Source organism: Lissotriton vulgaris, chromosome 3_1 (genome assembly GCF_964263255.1).
Source record: "Lissotriton vulgaris chromosome 3_1, aLisVul1.2, whole genome shotgun sequence".
NCBI lineage: Eukaryota > Metazoa > Chordata > Amphibia > Caudata > Salamandridae > Lissotriton > Lissotriton vulgaris.
Genome location: NC_141689.1, coordinates 1,373,356,926 through 1,373,366,021, shown reverse-complemented (window position 1 = coordinate 1,373,366,021; position 9,096 = coordinate 1,373,356,926).

The following is a 9,096-nucleotide window of genomic DNA, read 5'->3' as shown; positions in this document are numbered from 1 at the left end:
ACGGCACTCCATATATTGCAGGGACTATTGGTCCCTGGGCCTCATATGTTGGGAAGAACGGGTGGGGGGGAGGGTGGGAGCGGGTGGAAGGGTTGGGTGGGGAAAGGGTTGGGCACGGGGTTTTGGTGGAGGGGTGGAAAAAAGACAGCAGTAGACAGGAAGGGGCCTAATCAGGCTGGTGATTCAAAGATGAAAGTAGAATATGGGAAGAACTATGAAAGATCTGAAAGAAGCCGAAAGTACATGTAGTTATGAAAATTGGTCATCCAATTTTGGAAATTGGTTATTGGTAATAAAGCTTATGGATAGGAAAATTAAGATTTGTACATTAAATATATGTGGCCTTAATGACCCTAAGAAACGACAAGTTTTAGCTAAAATCGTGCAGATACTGCATATTGATATATTGTGTCTGCAGGAAACACATGTTGCATGGGCTAACAGAAGGTATCTAAAAAACATTGGTATGGAGTTGGTAATTTGCTCTAAACAGACTGGTGTGAAAAGGGGGTCGCGATACTTAAAAAGAGGGGAGTGGGGGAGTGTGTAAAGGCTATAGCTGACAAATGGGGACTCTGGGCTATCTCCGAACTTAAGGTAGGGAATACAGGTTTACGCTCTGTAATATTTATGGGCCAAATTTGGACGATGCAGAACTCTTTAACTTCCTGAATTTAGAATTAGCACAGTGGACGCTGCCAGTATTAATGTGTGGTGATCTTAATATTAATAATAATGCAGGAGTGAATGTTAGATCTAATTACGCATATACAGGAAGAAAGAGGTTAGTGTTTAACGCATTAAGGGGCCTGATCATAGTCTTCACAATGTTTGTAATTCAAAATATCCTGATGATTCTGTCTTTACATTTTTTTCTGCTCCTCACTCAAAGCACGTCCGATTGGACTATTTCTTTAGCACGTCAGCACTGTTGGCTAAAGCCAAAATAGAGATTCATCCCAAGTTAGTTTCGGACCATAACCCGATTAAATTAGAGTTGGCTTTAGATTAGAAAGTGGAGTTCCAACAATGGCCCTTTGATAGGAAATTGCTCTTGGATGAGGAGTATTGCCAGTTTATGGCTAAAATAATTCAGGAATTTTTTGCTATTAATAAAGGTATGGCTGCTCAGGAGGTAGTCTGGGACGCGTTTAAAACCATAGTCCGTGGGGAAACCCTTAGCTTCTCTAAATTTAAACGTAAAAAGACTTGGCTCAAGCATCGACAGGATTTTGATCAGGTTTTTATGGCTGAGAAGAAGTTGGCAGAGATAATAATGCTTGGTGCAGAGCCAGAAGCTGTATTCTCGGTCCAAAGGGATCTTACTATAAAAAGGGCAAATGCTTATGCTAATATAGCTGATCAAATCGCGGAAAAGTATATACAGCACAAAGAGGCGGAATATGAATTTGGGGAAAAAACGGGCAGAGTGCTGGCAAAAAGGGCAAGGGAGAAAGCTGTTTATAATGATATCCCTAGAATTATAGATCTAAAGAGGGTTCTGCAAGAGACTAAGGAAGGTGTGCTAACTTCCTTTCAATAATTTTATCAATTGCTATATAGCGAGGAGATAGGTGGAGTGGAAGCGGGGGAATATTTAAAGGATGTGATTCCACTAACATTGTCGGAAGTTCAAAGAACAATATTGCTAGTACCGCCAGATTGGGGTGAAATTGAACTAGCAATATTAGGTTTGGCACAGGGCAAGGCCATGGGCCCAGATAATATCCCATTGGAATTTTACCGGACTTTTAGGAATATGATGAAAAGGGAATTAGTCGAAGTCTGTCAGCAAGCCTTTCTGGACTAGGCTCCCCACTCATGGTCTAACGCTACTATTGTGGTGTTTAAAAAGAAAGGTAAAAAAGACACTGAGATGGGGTCTTACAGGCCCATCTCATTACTAAACTCGGATAGTAAAATGTATCCTACATTTTTTGCTAATAGGTTAAATGATATGGTGCCGGGTTTAGTCTCTTTAAGACAACACAGATTCATACAGCATAGAGGTACTACAGATCATGTAAGGCAGATTATATCTCTGTTGGATTGGTCACAGGGTACTCACTCTCCGGTTGGTGTGGCCCTGTTGGACGCTGAGAAAGCGTTCAACAGGGTCTCATGGAGCTTTATGTGGTCTGTTCTCGCAAGGAAGGGGTTCCCGGTGGAATTTGTTCAGGCCATCCAGACGTATTCCCATCCATCCTCAGTTATTAGGGTTTCCGGAAAGACATCAGGGAAGGAAGCGATAGCAAGGGGGACGAGACAGGGTTGTCCCTGTTCCCCCTTGCTGTTTGCATTATATATTGATCCGTTTTTTATCACTTTTGAGAGGAATACTTCAATTAAACCGGTTCAGATACAAGATCGGGATTTCAAAGTTTGTGCGTACACTGACGACATTGCTGTACTCACATCAGACATTAGTAATGCATTACCTAATATTATAGCGGAAGCTGAGGCATTTGGCCGGCTTTCCGGTTATAAATTAAACTTTGAAAAGACACAAATTATTCATTCAGAGACCGGCTGTCCAGAGAATATTAAGTTTGAAAAAGAGGCTATTTATTTAGGTATAAAGATCCCAGCTAATTTTGAGGATATTATTCCTGCAAATATGGACCCTATCATAATTTCCTCTAATAAAATATTAGATAGAATAAATAATTTAAAGCTCTCACTTTTTGGGCGTAGTAATGTCTTAAAAATGCTTATTTTTCCCAAGTTCCTGTATTTATTTTTGGCTATCCCTTCCTTATATCTACTTCTTATTTTTCCCGCATTGAGAGAATGTGTTCGAGATTTCTCTGGGGGTATCATCGGGCTCGGAGAGCATTTAAAAGATGTACGTTGCCCAGAGAGAGAGGAGGCTGGGGTATTCCGAATTACCAGCTTTATCACTGGATAGCGATATTACAGCATATGGGAGTGCTAATATTACCGGAAGACCCAACGGAGGATTTTTCTGCTCCGTCTATATATGAGATGCTTTTGGGTGCCGAGGTGAAACAATGCTTAAATCGTATCATTGAGCCAAGTTATTAAAAAAAAAAAAAAAATTAAGACCTTTTATACTGCTTATGTTATTTGGAGGACTGTAAAAAAGAGATTAGGAATAGGCCCTAATATAAATTTATATACTCTTCAAAATTGCTCTCTCCTTCCAGACATATTTAACGACCGGGTGATGTTAAGGTGGCATAATTTGGGGGTTAGCAAGCTTGGGGATCTGTTTCAGGGGAATTATTTCGCGTCTTTTGACTACTTAAGGTAGAAATATAAGTTGCAGCGTACTGACTTTTTAAAATATCTTCAGTTACGCAGCTTTTGTAATCAGAAAATGTCAAAGAATTTGATTGTATTAGGGAAATTTGCGATCATTGAAGCGATTAAGGATAGGTATAAAATTGGTCCTTTATATCAATTACTTCTGGAGAAGGTAGATGACGACTTAGAGGTTTGGAAAGTAAAATGGCAAAATAAATTGAGTATTGAGTGTGTCAATCTGGAGAGAAGTATAGAAATGGCTACTAATGTGTTATTGAATGGATTACTGATAAGCCAGCATTTCATATCAGTTTTTGAGTTATACTACACGCCAGGTGAACTGGCTAAATGGAATTCAGGGTGGGGGACCAATTGCAATCGCTGTGGGCTATATGCAGCAGACGCTGTTCATATGTTTTATTTTTGTCCCAAGCTGTCTCAGCTTATTGCTGACTTAGAGTTTTATTTAATGAATAGCTTGGGTATTCAAGTTAAAATTTTGGCACCATTGGTTATTTTTGGATGTGAAGAGAGTATGACTCACAAGGTTTTAGCGGTAGAGGAAGGCTTCATTTTTATTTGCATGTCTGTATATCGCTCATGTATCACGTCACAATGGCTCGATGTTGAATCACCAAGTTTTATCAAGTGGCAAACCAAATTGCTGTCTAAGTATCATCTTGAGACTGCATTGTACAAAATGAAGGTCATCAGGAAGAAAACCTTTGGGTATAAACTATGGTCTCCAATTACGAACTGGATAGCATCTTAAGGCAAATTGCTACATTTTTGTTATGTGTATTGTAAATATGGACATGGAGATTTGTCTTTTCCTAAAGTGGTTTTATGAGGCACGGCTGTAAAATATCTCAAAGCAAATTATGGGTTATACCTATTGATATGCAAGTATGTCCTTCTTGTTCCTGCTCTCTATCTGCTGTTATAAAATTCAATAAAAAAAAGAATTCTAGTCTTTATTTCTCCCCAATTTCAGGTCTTAGGGCTGCCCCTGTTGGTATCTATCATCACCTTTAGGCGCCTCAGGCTTGCAGGAGAAATCCTGTATAATGCCCCTCTCATTCTCCACAACGGGGGTAATGTTCTGCTTCTTCCCTTAGGCTTTTCTATCAACATCTATCCCAGGTTCCGGTTACATATGATTCTTGACCCCCCTACCATGGGTAATCATCCTTTTTCCCCTCACACTTTGAAACAGGTATAATGCATTGAATGATCTGCAGGCAGTAGATTGACTTGCAGATGTAGTGGCTACTCCAGATGTTATATTAGTAGGGAAATCAAAAAAGGGGGGAGGAAGAGGTGGTGCTGTAGGGCACCGAGGTGGGCACGTCCTCCTCTCTCAAAAGTAACAGTAATCAGAGAGGTCCACCTCTAGGAGGATCTGTGTGTATCCTGATGTCTATGGAATACACACAATGTGTTAAAATACCCCTCACACACCAAAAGGGCCCTTGGTGTCATGCTTCATCATCGGGGTCTTCCCGCCCGGCTGCCGGACGGGGCAGTGCTGCGACAAGCGACTACGCTGGAGCACCTTTTAAATGAGGGTGCTATGTGAGTGAATTGGAGTGAGTGTCAGTGGGGTCAGGAGTGATGAAAAAGTGATGTGAAAAAATACCTGGCCTGGTGATAGAAAAAATTATTTAATAAACACTGGCTGGTATTATTAAAAGAAGTGGTGTCGGAAAGGGTAAGCGGGTTAATGGGCTTACTTTCCTGTGTGGGTCAACATGTTTCGGGGCGCCATGCCCCTTCGTCAGGACCGGGGTCAGATCCCCCTGTCACTCACTAATGTATCTCCGCAAATAGGTGTATGTACAAAAAAATGTGGTGGTAAATAAAATTATCAATGTGTATAGATATATAGTTTATATTAATACACTTCCCTTGCTAATGTTAAGATACTATTGTAGTATGCTTAGCAAGTTGAGGAAAAATGCCCCATGAGCCAACTCTAGATCGAAGGGTATTCAGGGGTCCAATCAACCCCCAGCCTCGATGTGCTTCCTCCTCCGTCCGTGGCTTCACGGAATCAAGGCTGGGGGTTGATTGGACCCCTGAATACCCTTCGATCTAGAGTTGGCTGTTACCATTAGAAGATCTCGTATGTCTTCCCCTTATAATCAAGTTGTGTTATTGATATTTAAGGCGGGGGGAGATTTGATCCTAATGAATTTTTACAATAATGTGTGTGATTCAACCCATTGTGATGTTGTTAACGCCCCTGGAGGTGGATTTAGGCGTGTTTTAATTGCTATTTGTAATTTTATGTTATATTATTGTAAAAATTCATTAGGATCAAATCACCCCCCGCCTTAAATATCAATAACACAACTTGATTATAAGGGGAAGACATACCAGATCTTCTAATGGTAACAGGTAGCAAGTTGGAGATCAACATCTGTAAACCACCTTTTACGTGACCAGTAGGTTATGGTACTGCTGCTGTAAATAGAGAGGCAAAATCTTCAACATGCAATGGGTCCAGCTGCTTAGTTTCCTGTATGCAAATTATGTGCGAAGTAGAGATTATGTCAGTCCAGTCGGGGGCAGTTAGCTTGTTTTATGTTATATTCATTTGCAATGCGCACAACTCACCCTGGGGCAACTCGGTGCAGTCCCAATGATACAACCCTAACTATTCCAGAAGCAGAGGGTACCCAGATTGAAAAGGAAAGGCTTTAAGATGCTTCCTGAAAGCGGAGTAACTGGGGAGTTCCCTTATGAATTGGGGTAAAGTATTCCAGTACTTTGGGGCCAGGAAGGAGAACGCCATTCCTCCAGTTCTTTGTAGTCGAATGCGAGGGACCTCGAGAAGCCCGGCCATTGAGGATCTAAGCTGACGACCTGGCGCGTACCTTTTTAGCTTCAATTGTAAGTACAGAGGGCCTTGACCCTTCAGTGCTTTAAAGGATAGGCAGCAAATTTTAAAGAAAGAGCGTTTCTTAACTGGCAGCCAGTGAAGTGATTTTAACAGCGGCAAAGAAGGGGTGCCTGCTGGCATGTTGAGAATCATTCTTGCCGCAGTGTTTTGTATAACCTGTAATTTTTTCAGGAGGGTGGAACCCACCTCCACCAGAAGTGCATTCCCATAATCGATGCGACTGGTAACCATTGCATGGATGAGTGTTCTGCGGTGGTTAGTGGGAATGTATGGGAAGATTTTCCTGAGGAGGCGAAGATTATAATAACAGGAGATCACTGTGGCAGACACATGATCACGCATGGAGAGTGCGTGATCCAACTGCACTCCTAAATTCCTTACATGTTCCTTGGGGACCGGGGGCACTCCCAATATCTGTGACCACCATTCGTTGTTCCAGCTGTTGGTTGCTTTTCCCATCAGCATTACCTCCGTTTTTCCCGGATTCAATTGGAGGAAATTTAGGGACATCCATTCGGATATAGCAAGCATTCCTGATATGAAGCGGAGCCTGTCCACTTCTGGATTAGGGCCAATCTTGAACAAAAGCTGGGTGTCGTCAGCGTACGTGACTGTCTCAAACCTGTGGGCTTCCACTACCTGAGCCAAGGGGGCGGATAAACATTAAAAAGCGTTGGACTGAGGCAGAAGCCCTGGGGGACACCCTTATCCAGCGTTGTTTTCTTTGATTTAAAAGGGCCGAGAGTGACTGTCTGGGTTCTATCTGTTAGAAAATGTATAAGCCACTTCAGGGCAAGGTCTTAAATGCCATAGGATCTTAACCTCTCCGCTAGCCTGGCATGCGACACCGTGTCAAATGCCGCAGAGAGGTCAAGAAGGACCAGAATGGCCGAGCCTCCGGCATCCACTGTCAATCTGAGGGAGTCTGTAACTGCCAGGAGGGCGGTTGCAGTACTGAAACCCGCGCGAAAGCCTGACCGGCTGGAGGCCAGAATGTCATTAGCTTCCAGATAGCTACTCAGTTGTTTGTTAACGTTGGACTCCAGAATTTTAGCCAGCGGTGGCCGAAGAGAGATTCGCCGGTAGTTGCCCAACTCATTGGGGTCTGCCGCAGGTTTCTTCAGGATGGGTCTAACAAAAGCTTCCTTCCATGGACCGGGAATCTCTCCTGTTAGTAGGGAGAGATTAAAGATGATCTGAATTATCGGGGCACAGCATTGGGCCAGAGCTGACATGTATTTTGGAGGGCAAGGGTCCGCTGGAGAACCCGATTTGGCCTTTTTTATCGCCTGGGTCACTTTGCTCAATGTAATCGGGGCGAAATGGTACAAACAACGGGCAAGGCGCGCCGTAGGCCCACAGGGACTAGTTGTGTTGGGGGGGGTTAAGACAGCTCGGGGGGTCAGGGACATTAATCTGAGGGAATTTGGAGTAGATAGCCGACATTTTTTCTTGAAAAAAGGTGGACAAATCATCACACAGTTCCTGTGATTCAACCGGGGATTTCTTACAGACTTCGGGGGAGATGAAGTATTTAACTATGTTAAAAAGGGTTTTGGTTGAATTATCAGCGCTCTCAATTTGATTAGGGATGAACTGTCGCCTGGTGGTTTTAAGGCTACAATGGTAGTTTGAAAGTACAGTTTTTAATTTGTGTTTGCTTGCAGAGCACTTATTTGCTCGCCAAAGTCTCTCCATTTGCTTACAGGTAGTTTTTTCCTGGCATAATTCCGGCGTAGACCAAGGGGCCGATGCGCGATTCTTAGGGGGCCTCAAATGTCTACTAACTCGGATGGTTTCAACAAGTGCTTTTGTTAGGACTTTATTGAAGATGACCAGCATTTTATTCACCTCAGGGTCTGGGTCAGCTGGCTGGGCTAGTACCTCCGTCTGGTATATGGGAGTAAAACTTGGAAGTGACAATTTATGCCAGGGTCTACGAAGTTCCGACTTCCTTTTTGACTTTTGGGGGTCTGGGGTGAGATGGGGTGTTCGTGATTTCAAATTTAACCATATGATGGTCAGACCCTGTGAGTGGCCAAGGTGAGTCACATTTGAGCTGTTCCACATTTGAAAGGACAATGTCCAAAGTATGCCCTGCCTGATGAGTGGGACCGGACACCCTTTGTGTGAGTCCAAGGTGTTCTAACTCGTTTAGAAACTTGGTGGCTTCTGTGTTGGATTTCATTTCACAGTGAAGATTGAAATCCCCTACCATAAGGAATTGTTTAGAAGCTAGGGCGTGGATAGCTAAAAATGCAATTAGTGTATCAATCGAATCAGTAGAGGAGCCCGGAGGACGGTATACCAGGGCTCCCAAGCAGCTCTCTGTGGGAGAAACAGTCAGCCTAAAAATACCTATCTCAAGGTTTTCCTGCATCGTAGTGGCAATCCACGAGATATTTAAGTGTTTTTTGAAGGCGATAGCTATTCCGCCTCCTGTTTTCCCAATGCGATCTAAATGAATAAATTTATAGTTCTCGGGTATGGCAATGTTAATGGCCGGATGATTTCCCGGGTTCAACCACGTTTCCGTCAAGAAACAGATTTCTGGTGCATGTGTGGTGATCATATCCCAGATTTCATATGGGTGCTTTACCAGTGAGCGTACATTGCATAAAATGTGTACACGCCCTTCTACGGGGAAAAATCTTTGAAGTCTAGCCGCGGGGGTAGATGAAAGATATAAGTTACTTTGAAAGGCACAAAGTCTACATGCAGCGGGTCCCTCCAAAGCTGTGGAAAAATGTTATGACAGCTAGGGGAATAGAGTTGGGAAAGAGTCAGTTTCTCTCTAATGGCAAGCAGGTCGACTGCTGTGTAGGTTAAGCGAGGTAATGAGCCCGTTTTTACCTTAGGTCGTTCAGGGATCTGCGCCTCTAGCCTCGTCCGGTCCGTCCGTCAGGTATTTAACCCTACCTGTC